The 18452-nt window shown below is 41.9% G+C and overlaps 1 protein-coding gene across 7 annotated transcripts in view; it reads left to right on the top strand.

Annotated features, from left to right (window-relative positions):
• Positions 1-6074: 6074 nt before the first annotated feature.
• LOC109408351 (formin-J) overlaps positions 6075-18452 on the top strand; it is a 568254-nt gene continuing 555876 nt past the window's right edge. For 2 of the 7 annotated variants that reach the window (XM_062856082.1, XM_062856078.1), the window contains exon 1: positions 6075-7818. The gene's annotated coding sequence lies outside the window, so the exon portion shown is untranslated. The remainder of the gene's footprint in view (positions 7819-18452) is intronic. The other 5 variants (XM_019681647.3, XM_019681646.3, XM_062856083.1 and 2 more) reach the window with 5 other exon arrangements.

The raw sequence follows: 18452 nt of genomic DNA, 5'->3' as shown, positions 1-18452 counted from the left end.
ATTTGGACAAATACAACACAGAACATAAGCTTTGCCCTGTTACTCTAGTGGTTAACAATTTCTGAGCCCAGGATGACGAGGTTACATGATTGTTGGTCCATCAGTCAATCCTGTAATCGTATTTTCTCTGGCTGTTCGGGTTTCAATACGACACGTTTACAATTTGGAGGTCCGTGGTAGAGTACGATTCACATGTCTTCTAGTCAATCATTGCCAGAAATGACCTGGAAGCAGATTTGCAAGTAGGCCATCAAAATGAGGCTGATGAGATCTCGTGATGCTCTATTCCTGTAGAGCGCAACAAATGTGAATTTTATTAAGGGAAATATAACACGAAACACAGAAATAAAACTTCATGGCCTCAGCTTCGTCACCTCGCTCAGTGTGTTCCATCAAAGAAGAGCTCTGAAAGGCGCCCTTTTAGGGTTAAACGTCCCTGAAATACCCCTGGAGCCCTCTAAGAGCCCCTGAAACCACCTGAAATCTCACTGAATCCTTCTGAGACCCATGAAAGACCGAGATGTCCCCTGAAACGACCCTGAATCCCTTCTGAGACTCCTTGAATCTTCATGAAACTCTCTTAAACGTCCCTAACATCCCCTAAAGTATCCTGAAACCATCTGAGACCTCCACAAAATATTCCATACACCTCTAAATGCCCCTGAATACCCACGAATACCCCTTAAGACCCCCCTAAAACGTGCCAGAAAATCCCCTGGAACCCTCTGAAACTTCCCTAGAACATCCCTGAAACCTTCTGAACTCCTCTTAATCTTCCTGAAATTGCCTCAAATGCCCTGGAAGGCTTTGGCCCAGAAGGTCGAAGGGCACCTAATAGAACGACAAAAGGTCGAATGGGACAAAAGTCGAATGAACAAAAATTTTAGTAGACCAATTTACCAGCTGGTATGTGTCGCTTATTAGACATTTTTTTGAGAAGTCTTTGTTGCCGCTCATTGAGAGAAACATTGTAGGTACTGCTATAGAAATCATATGCATTTCAGCCACTAAAATTTCTATAGGAATTTTTTCCTTCTTTTGTTTCTGTGCCGTTTCTTCAAGTTGTGTTAATGTAGTATTTATCTAATGGCAATTTAGTTTGATTTTTTGTTCAGGAATTTTTTCCGTCTTAAATTTATAGGCTGTTCTTTTAACTTTTGTTTTTGAAAATAATTATTGACTCCTTAGGGACTTATTTTTCATTCAGAAATTTCTTCTTTTCAATAGCTGTTCTTTCTAACTGTACTGCAGAAATATGCATTGAGTACTCCTGGATTGATAGGTAGATCCTTATAATTATACTGTATAAGTAAACAATTTCATTTTGTTTGCTCATACAGGCGTTATGCCAAAAATTGAGAATTTTCGATCCCCCTCCTGTCCTATACTAAATATATTGCTTGTTACACTTTTTCAAACCCCCCTCCCCTTATAATCGTGACGTACTTCACGGATCATCCCTGTAATACTCAGAGATTTGTCCTTTTCTAATTTATAGACTGTTTGGTTTTATTTAAACGCTGTAATGATTGGAGTTTCAAATGACAATATTCCTATCTATGATTCCACCCTTCTTCAACCCATAGGCTATTTTTTCAATGAATATTGTTTTCTATATTTAACCTTGATGAATAACATTACTTTCCATCATTTATGGGCATCTATTTCCAATTACAATGCGCTAATCGATAGCTGCATATAAGCTATTGCAAGTTTTAGTAGACACTTTCTTATCTTCCAATAATGATTGTTTTGAAGTTGTTGAATAATGTTGGTATCACTGGTTCTATTTTTAATCCTTGTTTTTTGTCGAATTCTGATCACTTTTTCATGTCTTCCAATTTGTCTTTAGTTTATTTAACCTTTTTGCCATTTTCGACCTTTTGTTCATTCGACCTTTTGTCCCATTCGACCTTTTGTCCAATCCGACCTTTTGTTCATTCAACCTTTTGTCCTTCGACCTTTTGTCCGTCGACCATTTGCCCTTCGACCTTATGTCTTTCGACCTTTGTCATAGACCCTGTTTTGCTTCTCCTTACGACCCCATAGAAGCTCTTTTTTTTATAGAATGAGAAAATCTGAAACAGATACCCAAGAGGTGGTTCCTCGGGTGATGTGGGGATCGGCCCACTAAAAACTCATTCTCTCTCTTCCTTACCTTCTCGGTACGCCCGTTAGGGATGACTTCGAGAAGGGGGGGACCGTACATGAGTACACTCTAATAGTAAGCGTTCCACCAGCTACCGCTTTAAGTTGTTCACTCTCCCCTGGAGGCTCGGGTCCTGGCTAGTACTTAGACTACCCATTGAACTCAAGCTCCTGGATGGGGAAGGGGGCCAACTCAACAAGCTGTTGTTCGGCTCGCCATTTACTCTGTAGTTCAAGTACGATTCGAGAAACCGTGGAAGTAACGGAGTCCCACTTGTCCGCCCCCATACACATCCTTTTAACAATGTTGTCAGGCGTGATATCTCTACCGCATACCTCCTGCATACTCGACCTTTGCTCCACGAAACGTTGACATTCGAAGAGCACATGCTCCGCGGTCTCGTCGCAGTCTGCACACTCCGGACATGCGGGGGAGCCTGCGTGTCCGAATCTGTGCAGATACCACCTAAAGCACCCATGGCCTGACAGAAATTGAGTCAAGTGAAAATTCACCTCGCCATGGGGCCTGCTCGTCCACATGGACACGCTCGGTATGAGCCTATGTGTCCATCTACCCTTGCTGGAGGAATCCCATTCGCTCTGCCACTTCAGCATAGACAAGGTTCTGGCGATACGCCTCGCGCCTCTTATGCCGCGTCGCTCGAAGCATTCTTCATCCTCTGCCACCACTAAAGCTTTGGCATCATGCCCGCTAGCACACATACCGCGTCCTTTGAGACCGTGCGGTATGCGCTCACCACCCTAAGGCACATCAGCCTGTGGGTACTCTCAAGTCGCTTCACGTTTCGATTAACCACGAGCGCCTTCGACCATGCAGCGGCGCCATGCCGTAGTATGGAGACCGCTACTGCCGCGAGCAGCTTACGCTTACTCGAGACTATTGCCGAGCTATTTGACATTATCTTTGACAATTCCATTATCGCCATGCTTGCCCTTTTGTAGGCATATTCTACGTGGCTTCCGAATTTCAGCTTATCGTCGATCATGACCCCCAATTGCTTCAGTGAGCGCTTAGAGTTGATCGTGCATCCACCTGTGGTGACCACTGCCTGCTGTTCAGACTTGCGGTTGTTTACCACCACCACCTCCGTTTTGTGATGCGCGAGTGCCAAATGTCTCGACCTCATCCAGTCCTCCACTATGCCAATTGCGTGAGTTGCAGTCAGTTCCACTTCCTCTATCGACTCGCCGTATACCACGAGGGTAATATCATCGGCGAAGCCGACCAGCTTTACGCCCGGTGGAAGTTTGAGCCTCAATACGCCATCATACGCCGCGTTCCATAGTACCGGGCCCAAGATGGACCCCTGCGGTACCCCTGCGGTGATGCTGTAGCTCCTCTCGCCTTCCTCGGTGTCATAGATTGGCACCCTATTCTGGAAGTAGCTCTCCAATATCCGGCATAGGCTAACCGGGACTCCTAGGTGGTGTATTGCGCACTCAATGGCGGTCCAGCTGACGCTGTTGAACGCATTCTTAACGTCCAGCGTGACGACCGCGCAATAGCGGATTCCTGTTCGCTTCTTTTGGATCTCGTCCGTTTTGGTTACAGCCCTAATAGCGTCCACCGTCGATCGACCCTTCCGGAAGCCGAACTGGTTGTCCGAGAGACCAGAGTCATCGGGTTTCTCGGTATAGACCATCAGCCTCGACAGAATGATCCGTTCCAACAGTTTTCCGGCGGTGTCCAGCAGGCAGATAGGTCTGTATGCCGACGGGTCGCCAGGTGGCTTCCCGGGTGTGGGCAGTAGAACCAATCTTTGCCTTTTCCACCTCTCCGGAAATTCGCCTCTGTCTAGGCACATCTGCATAGCCATTCTGAACATGTCAGGCTTAGCCTCGATGGCCGTCTTGATGGCTAATGTCGGGATACCGTCCGGACTCGGAGCCTTGTTCAACTTAAGCGACTTCGCTATTGCAATGAGTTCGTCGTTCGTCACCGGGGCTACCGGTTTGGCTATAGGGAACGGGGGCCCATGGTCTTGTATCGTGGCGCGGGAACAGCGTTTCCACGACCTTCTGCAGCATCTCTGGGGAGCGTTCTGGGGGTGCTGACGCGCCCTTCGTTTTGGCCATGACTACTCTGTAGGCATCACCCCATGGGGTCGTGTTGGCTGCCTGGCAGAGATTTTCGAAGCACGCCCGCTTACGAGTCTTAATCTCTTTATTCAGTGCCAGTTTAGCCGCCCTGTAGGCCTCGCTTCGTTCAATTCTATCCTCATCGGTACGAGCCCTTTGCATCCTCCTTCTAGCTCTTGAACAGGATGCGCGGAGTTCTGCGATTTCTGGACACCACCAGTACACCGGTTTGCGTTCATTTCTGGGTAGGGATCGCCTTGGCATAGCGGCGTCACATGCACGGCTTAGGGTTCCGACTAGATCATCGCTGGATAGATCGTCGGTGTTACTCTCCATGAACAATCACTCCACAAATGCCGGCTTATCGAATCGCGAAGTCAGCCATCCCCGATGACGGTCGATGACCTTCGGCTGTGGCCGTCTTCCTCCGTGTTCCACTCTGTATCGAATCGCCAGATGGTCACTATGCGTGTATCCATCGTCGACCTTCTTGTCCGAGCTAGGGTTTAGACCCGGGCTCCAGAAGGTCACATCAATGATGGACTCTGCACCATTCCTACTGTAGGTTTTTTTGTCGCCTACGTTCGCGACATCCACGTTTAGTCTAGCCATAGCTTCGAGTAAGGCCCAACCTCTCGCGTTAGTCAAGCGGCTACCCCACTCAATCGGCCAGGCGTTGAAGTCTCCACCGATGACCACGGGACTCAATCCCACCATTGCGCTTGTTAACGATTCCAGCATAGACGAGAACTGGTCTATCGTCCACCTGGGAGGGGTATAACAACTGCAGTAGTATACCCCGTTGATCTTCGCTATTGCGAAGCCCTCGTGCGACGTAGAAACTATTTCCTGGACCAGAAAACGACCGGTTGTACAGATCGCCGCTAGCTTGGCCTTATCCGCTACCCAGTTTCCGTTATCGGGAGGGATGCGGTATGGGTCCGATAGTAGTGCGATGTCTGTACTTGACTCCGAGACTGACTGCCATAGCAACTGTTGTGCGGCTTCACAGTGGTTCAGGTTTAGTTGTGTAACCTGCATTATCGTTTGGAACTTCGATCCCTCGCGTGCCTGGACATTTAGGCCCGCCCGTCGAGTGGCCCTCGTTAGAAGCTCTTTGCCAATGTTCATTTTGCATAAGTTTATCGTGTGGCAGAGGCTCGAATATACTGTATGTCCAAGAAAGTCAATGAAATTTCCATTAAAAAAAAGTCCCTGGATCGACCAAGAATTGAACCCGTCACCCTCAGCATGGTCTTTCTGAATACCCACGCGTGCGTCGGCTATGTGTACTCTTGGTGAGTGTCAACGTGGCCAATCTCACATTTCCTGTACAACCCTGCCGAAGAAAAAAAATCTATTATATGTACCTACATGCATAGAAAGATTTAGATGATCAGCATATGCACTTATATTTTGCTTAAAAGTTATCTGCCTACAAATTAGCTAAGAATAAAAGAAATAATGTTGGATAATATTCTCTACTGAATTCCTGGGAAATCATACTCTGATCATTGATCCAATTCCACTTAGACGATCCTTCGATCCACTATTCAAAATGGTTGCGAACCTCTCACCTTTCCTACGTTACAGTGCTAACACGATCGTCGATCGCTGCCGATCGTCGTCGACGACGTCGACGGTGAACGATCCGCAACCGCAGCAGCGCAAGGTAAGCAAACTCGAGAGAGTGAGAGTGCAGCAAAGTGCGCTGCGCGCCTTCACCATGCATGTGACTGCTGCTGCTGCTGCTAAGCTGCCGAAGTCAAAACTTCTTTCTCAAAACTCAACACTCGTCCGTCGACGACATTCACGACGACGACGACGTTCGTTTCGTTCACTCCACGACGATTGGAGATCTCTCACCGCCTTCGCCACTGCCGCCGATCGTGTGTGCTTTTGTGGGGTTTACTACGTGGGGGCCCCATCGCGGCGAGCCCCAACCACCAGCACCAGCTCCGATTAGTGTACGTTACACTCTCGGTGCGCGCGAAGGTTCGTCGCTTCACGCAGTACGGGCGGCGCTGGTTTTGGCGAAGTCGTTTTTCGACCAAACCACCCTCTCTCCTCTGGAAGGAAGTTTATAGTCGCTGTTGGTAATTTTGCTTGGAGCTTTTTGTTTTTCTGGTGTTGTGAGTGATACAGATATTTTTGCGCGATGGATCTTGGTTCGCGGTTGATAAACCTTCGAAGTGTTTAGTGTTCGCGCATAAAGATCGCAATGCGCGATTTTGCGCTGATGGTGTATTGATATTCAATTAAAACAAGCGCATTTTGCAGTCGCTGATTTTTGCGAAAGTTGCATTTTTCCCACTTTCGTTCAGTGTGGTTATTATGTTGCGTTTAGTTGCGTTTTTTTCTTGTTCAGGCTCTGTGTATGATAAATGTATGTGGCAGTGCAGTGACTCTTTTCTGCGGGTTTGTGTGGAGCTCAGCTGGTCCGTGTAGGCAACTGGGATTGGACCTGTCGTCGAAGTCGTGGTAGTTGGTTGGAGTTGTACAACCTCTCAAGTCAAAGGGGAAGAGAACGTGAGATTTGCGCGAAAGGGAAAACGTGAAATTGGTAAATTCATAATGGTTTTGCGAAATTTTGCTCCGCAATCGATTGGAACGAAAGTGCCTAATATAGTCGTGGTGTGTGACAACTACTCTTGAGTAATAGCAAAAAAAAAAGATCGAGGAGAAATGAGTTCAGCCTCAACCTGCTGATAGGCAAAGTGTCAACCCACTCTCTGAAAAAGCTCTCCCAAGAGCTGTGGTGCAAGCCAAAACGAGACTGGCAAAGATGTGTGAAACTTGGAAATGACGAAGGTAAAAAAAACGAATATACATGCATATGAGGTGACACACGGTCAGAAACTGTCTTTTTACATAATTCACTTTCTTAGAGGATCGAATCGTAATATTTTGGCTGGCGCGTCTGCAAGCTTCGGAAATTGATTTGATTTTCGTCAGTGACAAGTGTTGATGGGATGCTGATCACCCCTACACGTGCACCAACATCGTTGCATGTCGCGAAAGGGCTTCGACACGAAAAAACCTAGACACGAAAAGCGAAAGGGAGAGTACACATAAAAGAGTAAAAAGTAGTGCTTTTCATCGTTAATTATCGCGTTTTTTCACCACTATACGTATGAAGTGCATTTTGTTTAGTAACCATCATCTGTTGTGCTGCTGTTGCTGTTGTTGGCTGTGCTGTTTCTGTATGGGTGTGAGATGCACACAAAGTGCATCGTAAAGGGGCAGCAAGTCGAGAAAAAGTATATAAAGATACAGAAAAATAACACAAAACGGAAAACGGTTGGGCGCTGTTGACGACGACCGAAGCAAAGGAACCAAAACAAGCTCTCGTTTGAAGAAGTGACCAACAGCTTTCGCAGATCCGTCTGTGCATATACATATGCTGGCCTACGTAACAACACGCATCGCGATGCACACAGGAAAGGTACACGTACAACACGTGCGTGAACATATTATGCACGGTTCACCAGTTTGCCGGTAGGTGGATGGATCCGGTGGTATTTTACGAACCACCCCGTCAGCAACATCGAAACCCACCAGGACAAGAAGGTTAGTATCCAAACAGGCTTCTATTTAAAGATCACGTTTACATCACCAATCTCTTTATTTATGTGAGGCACCTAATCAGATCAGCTTTGATCGACGACCTTGACATCTTCCTTCCTAAATGTGATCAACAGCCAGCGGGCGCAGCTGATGGTTGGATGGTTGGATCAACCTCATTTGTCTGTTGGTGACAAACCCACCACACCGCTAACGCGTTTATTGGGGGCTTTACCATAATCGTCGTAAAACTAATTTCCAAACATGATCACCGTGACTGGATCAGATGGGTTTTGTGAGTTGTGACTGATCTGCATGGTGGAATTGTGTTGCGGAATGGTATGGAATTCTGAAGGAATTGACTAATTGTTGAGCTTTAAATAGTTTGTTGAAAAGAAAATGAAAAAAAATGTAGTGTTTGGTGTTATTTTTTGAAATTCTTTCAGTTGACTGATTGCTTACGACTGTAATTAACGAGTATTTTGCTGGTTTGACGTTACGCCAAGACTAATAGAGCCGCCAAACCAACAAAAAATATTCTTTGAGTTGGTTTGTAAAACTTAAAAAAATTGGAGTTGCTCAACTTTTACCAGGCTTTTGTCCTATCTCTATGATGATAAACCTGGGAGAGCCGGTGGAATACCTTTAAGTAATGGAAAATCTAGTTAAATACTGTTTAGTTAAATTTGAGGGGGTCAGAAACAGAGGGGTGTAAGTGATCAAAACCAAACTTTGAGACAATGAACGTAAACTTTGACATCTTATAAAAAATCAACAACAATGGAAGAAGTTCGGAATCGCCTCGAATATTCTACTATCAAATAACTCCACCTTTGCGAATATCAAAATTTGATCATTTGGCCAATGGCACTTACACTCCTTTACCACCAAATTGCTGGCTTACACCCATTTGCTTCCGTGATTCCTTCCAGCATTTCCCATGAGACTTCTCCGGAAGATCTTCCCGGGATTTCTTCCAGAGTTCCTGCAGGAGTTCTTTATGGGATTTCTACTAGAGGTCCTGCAAGGACTTCTTAAGGAGTTTTTAACGAATTTTCTGCGGGAGCTCTTGCCGGGATTTCACCCCAAGTTTCTCCTACAATTTCTTCAAGAAATTTCAATGAGCTTTCTTCAAAGTTTCGTGCTGGATTTCTACTGAAGTTTCAGCTGAAATATTTCTTGAAAGTTCTTACGGAATTTTTTTAAAGTTTCCGCTGTTTACTTCTCTTAGAAAATTCCTTCCGCCATTGGTCCTGGGATGTCTCTCAGTGTTTTACTGAATTTATCCTGAACTATCTCCTAAGTTTGGGATTTCTCAAGGTGTTCTCTAGAGATTCCCTTCGGAGCTTTTTCTGGGATTTTCCTCGTTTTATTCCAAGAGATTTTCTTGAAATTCTTACCGAAAATCGTTCCAAAATTGTGGATGCTTTTAAAGTTCTTACAGTAATTCTGAGAGAAACTGTGGTAGAGATCCCAAGATTAATTCTCAGAAATAGCCAAAATAATCAATCGGTACCACCAGTTTTACTCAAACTTGTAATTTCCGGTTTTCCATTGGATTTTCAACGAAATTACAACATAGCTACTTCACCAGCATACAGGGGATGGCCAAAATGTTCGGGATAGGCAACTTGTTTTCTCTTACAAAAATGTTCAACATGCTGTAACTTTTCATAGAGTGCATCAAAAATTCTCAAAATTTGAGTGTTTGTGCATGATTGGTACAAATTTGAGCTCGATTGGTAAATAGGGTATTCAGCATGACCATGCTGAGGGTGACGAGTTCGATTCCCGGTCGGTCCAGGATCTTTTCGTAAATGAAATTTCCTTGACTTCCTTGGGCATAAAGTATCTTCGTGCCTGCCACACGATATACGCATGCAAAATGGTTATTGGCAGAGGAAGCTCTCAGTTAATAACTGTGGAAGTGCTCATAGAACACTAAGCTGAGATGAAATTTTTAACGTTTATCAACAATATATTAATACTTGATACGACGCTATAAAATGTAATAATTTCTCACGATGAATAAAATTATACCGGTATGACATTTTGACCCATATAGAGGAAAATAAGTCAAATTCGCAATATCATACAAAAATTACTAAATGTGTTATTCTTTCAATCCAAATCGGTTCAAATACATCTTATCAGAGATATTTTCAGAACAGAAGCAGAAAACCTTTGGATATCAAATCCAAAATTTAATGACATTGATGTTAAAAAATTCATTTTTTCGAGAGAGATCCAAAAAGTTTCAATCCATGATAACTTTTTTCAACGTTCAAAAAGTACCTATGTTTTAATGACATGAATGTTCCACTTCCACTTTATTCAATGTCTCGAGGTACAATCATTGACAATCATGGTTTCTAGCTACCTAATAAATAAATAAATAATCATGGAATAAGTATAAGTAGGGCCCATATAGCCGAGGCGGTAAACGCACGGGTATTCAGCATGACCATGCTGAGGGTGACGGGTTCGATTCCCGGTCGGTCCAGTATCTTTTCGTAAAGGAAATTTCCTTGACTTCCTTGGGCATAGAGTATCTTCGTGCCTGCCACACGATATACACATGCAAAATGGTGATTGGCAGAGGAAGCTCTCAGTTAATAACTGTGGAAGTGCTCATAGAACACTAAGCTGAGAAGCAGGCTTTGTCCCAGTGAGGACGTTACGCCAAGAAGAGAAGAGGAGGAGGAGGAATCCCAAGTAACACACTTGTCATCCAAGAGTCATGGCGGCGCAGGTTTTTGTTGCGCATAAGTCACTGTGACTTACTTCTAACAAATAAACACTTACTTGTTAGAAGTAAGTCACAGTAACTTCTGCGCAACAAAAACCTGCGCCGCCGTGACTCTTCGGTGACAAGTGTGTTACTTGGGATAAGTAATTGATGAATAGTTGATTAACTTTTATATTATAACTAACTGTCCCGGCAAACGTCGTACTGTCTGCCTACTGTGTTTTTTGACATACAGCTCCATAGGGACGTCCCCCGTAAAGTCATCTTATGATTGTGTTGTTCAATTATGGCCCTCATCGTTGTGATTGTGTTGTTCAATTATGGCCCTCTGTTAATTTTCAACTTCTATTCAATTTTCTCGTCGCACACTTGCGATTCTATCCAACGTTTCTTTCATTACTTTCGTTACTCCCTTCTTCTATGAGTAGTATTAAGTTCACCGAGAAAAGCCAATAAAATTCAATTATTATTATTCTGCGGAATCTCAGACCGCTCTGTAAAAATAGAATTGAACAAATATATGGTCAGTCAAACCACATCAAACTGGAAAGCACTTCCCCATATTAAGCAATCCAGAACTACGTCACGCAAAATACAATAAAATAAAACATCAACTAGGTATTAGGTCTCAACAAAGGGGATCTCAACATCTACACTGCGACCGGTATAATAACTGGAAACTGCCCCTGCTTCTGTGACGAAGATAGGAAACGATCAGAGCACAACCTCTGCTATTACAGTCCACTCACGCATGGTAGGTTCAAAGTTCTTGGCAGCACTTCTTGCTGACATATGCATCTTATCCCCCAAGAACGTGGGTGGCTATGTAAAGCTAGTCTCGCCAGAATGGGGAAATCGCACATTACACCTACACTAACATGTAGGTATGTGATGTAGGTCTAATCCAAGCCACTTTCAGAGCAATATGTGTAACCAACCATTGTTTGTGTCTGTTTACAGCGAACACAATTAAAAAATAATACATGTTATAACCAGTAACAAAATTACCCCGTCATATTGCACACATTTCTCCATCAGTTAGTAAATTTACTTTGTATAAAGCTTGTATTCAAAACTCTATACAAGCAATTCTTTAAAGTATAATTGAATTAAATAGAATAGAAATAAATGTGCTATTTTTTACGTCTGTTTGGTGTAATTTTTAGAAATTTTTGCTTATGTCAATGCTTATGTCAGTTTTATGTTACCCCAAACAGAAAACGAAAAGCCAGAATGTAAGTGAACTACTGAATCATGTAATCCACACAATAGTAATTCGCATTAAAGACTGTTCAATTTATAAAACGGACAACTTGCTTGTGCGATATCTTTTTTATTATTCAATAAAATCATTATCAGTTTTTTGCATAACTTTCTATAGTTAATCTCAAATGTATGAAAAATATAACATTAAGCAAAATGTTCTTTATTGTGTAACTGAAGCGGTTTTCGTAAAACATCAATAAAATCCATTTCTCAAAATTCGACGTGACTTTCCACATACTTAACATGCACATTTTCATGAAGTTTTTAATGTATTGGGATCTTATACTATTCTACTAAAGGTAAAGCTCAATAGTTGATCAATAATAATGCACCAAGCAGTCTCCAGCTTGAAAAAAAATGTTCATTTAAGACCTGTGTTGCAATAGCATCACGGATTAGGTTTGTCCAGCGTAGTAGAATATTGCTCTCTGAATGATACAGAAGAAAAAATTACTTTTAATTGCATTTTTCATCAAAAATGTAGTCCATAAAGATGGTCATATTAAAAATTTCATACTTTTTGCTCCATTGATGCAGATTTTCGACTCTAGCGAATCTTGTTATTATTTATTTTCAAGGTCCTATGTTATTGTACACCTTATTTAATAATAATCGGATGCAAAGTTTTTATTTCCAACATCATTGTAATGCAAAATTCGCGTTTGATTGCATTGTTATTTGGAAGTACCTTTAAAGAACGAAACTGTTTTGATTACTGTGTCTGTAATGAAGCACAGTAACCAAACCAGCAATACTATTAAGAAGCAGTTTTCTAATTTTCAATTTTCAGCAATCGAAAAATTCACCTTATTTAACACCTGACCAATTTTCCATAAAATAAAACTATTTTTATTCGATTCAAAAATGCTTACTATAATGAAAGATGATGTACTGACCAACGAAGCAAGAGTGGTTAAATTTAAACTACGCGTCTTCTTTTTACAGCCTTGTAAAGTTGTCCGTTTTATAAATTGAACAGTCCTTACTACACTATTCCCTGAAGAAGCCTTTAATTCAGTTTGAAATGTTGGGAATGAGTAATCTAAAACTTTCTTTTTGTAATTGCGTTGCGCTTTCCCCTACTTTTCACTCGCGATTACAATGACAAAACAGCCTACTTTTCTTCACTAAAACAAAAGTGCCGAAAAGTACTACTTTTCGGCACTCTTGAGTGCTGAAAAGTAGCACTTTCGGCACTTTTGACAGAACCCACTTTTCGACAACTTTCCCGGCTATAGTAGACACAGCTGCTGCTTCCACATCCTCTGAGCAGCTCGAATTCAAATTTTGATTACTATTGCAGCAGATCAGGCGTAACAACAGCAGCTGAAACTGCTTTTGTCCTTGCCCATACTGCGGTATGACGACGACGGGAGCTTGCAAATTTCTGACACCTACCCTAGCATAGCTTACCTGATCGAACCTAAGCACCACGCTGACGCGCATGAATGGTGGCATATGGTTCCTCTTGATACAAGTTCGTGTAGCAAGGAAAGATTATACTGATTGGCTGTTTTTGCAATTACGAAAAACTTTGTATGCAACTGGTTGCAAAACTCGATTTTTTCAGCACGAGTCGTACATTTATCCAACGAGGCTTGCCGAGTCATCATTTTGCAACTTGCTGCATAAATAACTACTCTAATTTCCTAATATGGCAGCGCCTAAATTAGTCGCTCTATGATGTTGTCTTAAGTTTCACGATGATATCGTTGTAATCGAGAAAGAAAGTGGGGTCTCTTTTTCAAGATAGCATAGATTGAAATGATTGACCAGATTTGCACTTAATACGCTAAAACCGTCACTAAAACATATTTGCCAATTCATTCCATCTCATTCCAGTCAGCGGAGCAGCCGAAATCAAATAGACATTACACGCAAAATTAGGCCACTTACGATGGCTATTAACCCGATTCACACATTGCATTTCATAACGATTTCGAGATTTTACGGCCTCAGTATGCACAACGCCAGCCATATGAATGCATGCATGCTGGCTTGCTGGTGGTTGCCCCAAACATTCATCAGCTGGAATCGCGTGTCGGTACAGAAAGACACCCTCTTCTCTCACGGAGGCTGGGTCGCCAGTGCATACGACATTCAACTCAAAAAACCAACAATGATAGATGGATGTCATTCGTGCTGGAGTGTTGCATTTTTGGGGATGGTGTTCGAGAAGTTCAAATGTTATCACAAAGTGGATTACTGAAATTGTTTACTATACTGATTAACAGTATACACAAAATGGAAAAATAGTATAAGTGAATACTAAAATTTCTCATTCCAAGAAATTTTGCAAGGCGAATTATACTTAAAAGAGAATGTAGACAACTGTAGAACTTATCAAAGTTTAGAAATAAGTGTTTTTTTTTAGAAATTTTGCAACTTCAACAGCTACATAGCCACAAAGCAAGTATCAAACCAAATCGATTGGTTTTAAAGCTGCTGCTTGTGCAACCACCACCGATTTAAAGCTCCAGAATGGTTACGGTTGCAGGGCTTTTCGACACACTGCGGTCAATTTTGAATGCGGCCATAGCCGGACAGAGTAACATTGATATTGAGGCTTGACAAAAGACCTACTTAATCAAATAATATTGGCCAAGATAATGGACGGCTTGTTGCATTATCTAACTCGGAATGCGGGCGATGCCTAGCCTACACAGCCGGGCAGCAATTTCGGAACAGCTAACCGCCGCACCACCCGGCTGCTGTTTCGGAGTATTAAGGAAGCTGTGTCGGCCGAGATTTGCACTCAGTGCATCGATCGATCGATCGGTTTGCATAGTGTGGCGGTAGGTTGGCAATGGCCATCAATATGGTGGTATGGTCTGGCCTGGTCAATCAAACCCAGCGAGGCAGATTGAAACAATGCACCGCCAAAGCTAATGGGATTAGTTCTACTTATTTGTCGGTGACGTGAGTGTGATTTCCGAGAGTGCGTCTTGAAAGGCGGCTGGATGAGCCGTTTGGTTCGGTATTGTTAGGTTAGCAGTGGTTTATTGGTTTGATTTGAAAATTGGGCCCATTCGATAGATTAGTGGCTATTTTGAGGAATTGAGTTGATGGAGCATGAGTCAAATATAAAACAGTTTCGATTTGTTTTATAATAGAAATTTCAGGGCTTGTTTACCAGACTGCTCGTCGGATCATATACGCTAGTAGTCACTAAAACCTCTTTTGATGTGTTTTTGAATGAAAATTCAGCTTATTCAGTGAATAATATTCACAGCATATAAAGAAGGAGGGCTACCCAAAACTAGTATTGTACATAAGAAATGTTTTGATGACGGTAACTATGCCAATGACTCCGGAACGCTGAAGGTGTTGGAGAGGGGTGATAAAAAGAGATATCAGGACGAATGGATAAAGGGAAAAAGGGAAATGTTAGAGGGGCAGCTTCATTTTTAAGTTGCTCACTTCTCAGCTCACACCACTCTCTTCCCATTGCTCTCTTCTCACTCCCGTCACTTTAATCTCTTTTCATTGATCTTTCCTCACTTCCTGGTTACTCAAAACTACTTATTCTTTCCTTCTCACTTCTCACTCCTCAATCCTCGCTCTTCATTCTCCAATATTCACTGATTATTTTTTACTCACCCTCTCCCCTCACTCTTCATTTTTCACTCCTCATTACCCACTCTTCATTTCTTACTTCTAATTTATCACTAGATTACTGTCCATTCCATAAGGTTCATTTATCACTCCTCACTGTCATTCCCAACCTCTCTCTTTTCGCTGCTTACTCATAACTACACTGGAACCTCTGTTTGTGCACCTAGCTGGGGCCGCATAAATTAAAAATGTGCATACATAACAGAAAGGCACAAAAAGAGAAAATTTTGTGCATCAATAAGTTGAGGTTGCAATGAGGAAACTTAGTTCGCGGGAACATGTCCTACTCCTGGGCGTTTGAGATGGGGCCAAGAAGATTTCGCGGAAGTTTCCAGAGAGCCTAAAAAAGGTGGTTGCAAGGGGCTCCAGGAACGTTTCAAGGGATTTGTTTCGGGGATTTCATGAGCTTTGTAAGGACGTTCCGTCAGGTTTTGCTAGCGTCTTAATGGGATGACGGGGATTTCAGGAGTGTTTCAATACATAGTATTAAGGGTTTCAGGGACTTCAAGGACTATTTAGGGGGTATCAGGAGCCTTTACAGGGCGTTTCAAGGGGTTTCAGGGGCGTTTCAAGGCATTTCAGAGACATTTCAAAGAATTTCCTCTGGAACTTCCTGAAATGCTTCCAAAATCCCAATTAGACCCCCTTGGACTCTATGTAACGCACCTGAGACCCTCAGAGAACGCCCCTGAAACCTGCTCCAAAAATCAACCCCACATTCTCAAGCAATCTCCACTCCTGAGATCCCCTGAATTGCCGTTGAGACTCCCTGGAACCCCCTGAGTTGTGAGGGCGTTTGAAGGGGTTTTTCGGAGATATCAAGAGCTTTACAAGTAGAAGGGCGCTCCGTCAGGTTTCGTTGGCGTTTCAATGGGATTACGGGGATTTTAGAACATAGTACCAAGGGTTTTAAAGACCTTAAGGGCGATTAAGGGGGTATCATGAGCCTTCAAAGGTCGTTTCAAGAGATTTCAGGGCCGTTTCAAGGCATTTCAGAGGCATTTTAAAGAGTTTCCTCTGGAACCTCCTGAAAGGCTTCCAAAATCCCTCTTAAACCCCTTCGGACTTCATGTACCTCACTTGAGATCCTCTGAAACCACCAAAAACGTCTTCGTAATGCCTCCGTAACGCCTTTAAAACCTGCTGAAAATTCTCTGAAACTTCATAAAATGCTTCCAAGATCCCCTTTAACCCATTGGAGACGGAATTTTCACCTCTCTGGATGCAACCTCGGTAGTCTAGAACACGTTTGTGATGGTCGATTTAAGCGACCCATCCGTCTCCAAAGGGTTACCCGAGCAGAGGAGAATAGCAAATTAATAACTACGAAATCACTTAACCTGTTTTTAGTGGAGCAGATCTGGTGACTATCACGCCGAGGACCTGGGATCGAATCCCACTCCCGACAAACTCGCAAAATGTGAGTTCTTCCTTCGGAAGGGAAGTGAAGCGTGGGTCCCGAGATGAACTAGCCTAGGGCTAAAAATCTCGTTAATACAGATAAAAAAAAACCTGTTTTTATATCTTGTTTTGTTATTATTAAATTATCAAGGCATAACTTTTCCATAACACATTTTGCTACACACTCTCATTTAGTTATAATCAAGATATTGATATACATTCATTCAATTACATTTCAATAACACGTTTTGAAGCACAGGTTTTGTTATTGTTGTGCTGTTGTTCAACTCATCAACAATAGCATAACAGTAACAAGTTTTGAAATCAAAACAACAATTCGACAATCATGACATGTCCCTCTGTTCTGTTCCATTTTCGTATTCAGTTAAGTAACGAATCCTCTGAAGAATTCCTTAAATAATATTCGGTAAAACACTAGAAAGCTCTGGAGTAACCCGATGAATCCAGAGAAGTCATAAAAGAACTCTTAGCGATATTTTCATTCCAAACATTCCAAAAGTAATTCTTCTGAGAAATTGTTGAAATTTTTGGAAGAATCTTTTGAAAAATTCTTGGAGAATTCTTCTAAAAACTCCTGGTGAAATCCTCAAAGAAATTTTTAGAAAAATCTTAAGATGAACTTCGGGACAAACGATCTCAAGAAATTCTAAAGAAATCCGTGAAAGGATTCTATGCAGAATTCTGGAGTAATTAGTAATTTTTAGAGGAATCTTTGGAAATCCGAAGAACTCTCGAAGAAATTTCCTGAAGATTTTTCGAATCTATTTATGGAAAAGTTTATGACGAAATCTGTCGACGAATTTCTAGAAGAAATATTGGACAAATTCCTGAAAAAATTCTCAGAGAAGTCCCTTGGTAAACACAGAAGAAATTTCTGACGGAATCCTTAGAGAAATCGATGAAGGAATTTCAGGAAAAATATAGCAGAAATTGATTGTGGAAGTCCTGAAAATCATCAGAGGAAGTTCAGGAGAAATTTTAGCAAATTTTTTGGAGGAATTTTTGTAAAATCCAGAAGGAACGTACGAAATTCACAAATTGCTATTGACGACCAAACTTTTTCAAGCATAATCACGTGTTGATTTCAAACCCGTGCTCCGAAAACAATTAAAGTAGATCGGCTTATAAATTACAGCTGGAAGGCGAAGATCGTATTATTTGAACAAATAGAAAATACTAAAGTTCAATTATATTGCGTTGTAGTGAACCAACTTCAAATCTCTTAGAATGAATTAAAAACTGAATGTGATATCAAATAACACATTTTTCTCTCCAATTTTTATCAATAACATATTTATATCAAAATTTGTTATTGAAATATATTCCGAATTAACTGTTATTAAGTTGTTATTGAATCTAACAAAACAAGTTATTAAAATGGTTTTCCAGGAACATTTTTTTGTTATGATATTTGTTATTTTGCCGCTTATGACAGACAAGTTTATAACATAATATGTTATGTTAATAACTTAAAAATAATAGATTCTATGAATCAGTTTTTTTGCCCAAATAACACAGCTTCTTATGCTGTTGTTATTCCCTTCTGCTCGGGTATACCAAATTGGACGCACCTGCGCTCCTCAGAAAC

Source organism: Aedes albopictus, chromosome 3 (genome assembly GCF_035046485.1).
Source record: "Aedes albopictus strain Foshan chromosome 3, AalbF5, whole genome shotgun sequence".
In the NCBI taxonomy this organism is placed as follows: Eukaryota; Metazoa; Arthropoda; class Insecta; order Diptera; family Culicidae; genus Aedes; species Aedes albopictus.
Note: the sequence above shows the minus strand (reverse complement) of the source record. Positions and strands in the feature narration are given on the sequence as shown.